The 562-nt window shown below is 43.2% G+C and overlaps 1 non-coding gene across 1 annotated transcript; it reads right to left on the bottom strand.

Moving 5' to 3' along the window:
- Positions 1–247: 247 nt before the first annotated feature.
- TRNAS-GCU (transfer RNA serine (anticodon GCU)) lies at positions 248–320 on the bottom strand. The gene has a single exon. It is a non-coding gene; the product is annotated as a tRNA-Ser (tRNA).
- Between the last annotated feature and the right edge of the window lie 242 nt (positions 321–562).

Here is a 562-nt window from a genome sequence, read left to right as displayed (position 1 = left end):
ATCTATGAGATTAAGCAACATACCTGGATTCCCACTTTTCATTTTTTTTCTCCGGCCAAACTACGAAGGTCAAATCTACGCTGACTACTCTTGCTATTGTCTTCATAACTGTTTGCTGTTGTTCGTACGAAGAATAATTTAACAACTGCATTACAGTGAGTGTGCCTCAGATTACGTAACGACAAAGACACACAGTTTTAACTTTCCGTGAAGGACATGGCCATTGAAAAATTTCAAGGTAAAATTGTTCCTAAGCCGGGTATCGAACCCGGGACCTTCGGCTGAGCGCGCCAAAGCTTTACCGACTGAGCTACCCAGGAACTACACCAACACCGGCTTAATTTTTTCTTTTATATCCACAAACCTCAAGTGGGCTGACAGGCTGCCAGAGATCCAACATACGTGTGACTTAAATTGTGGCTTTCTGTTAACAAACGGCAACGTATATTATGCAAATCTGGCTATCAGGTATAACTCCCTTTGAAGCTGATTTGAATAATTTCAAGGAAATAAATGTGCCGTGGTCGGGTATCGAACCCGGGGCCTTTAGCTGAGCGCGCCA

Source organism: Periplaneta americana, chromosome 12 (assembly GCF_040183065.1).
Source record: "Periplaneta americana isolate PAMFEO1 chromosome 12, P.americana_PAMFEO1_priV1, whole genome shotgun sequence".
NCBI lineage: Eukaryota > Metazoa > Arthropoda > Insecta > Blattodea > Blattidae > Periplaneta > Periplaneta americana.
Note: the sequence above shows the minus strand (reverse complement) of the source record. Positions and strands in the feature narration are given on the sequence as shown.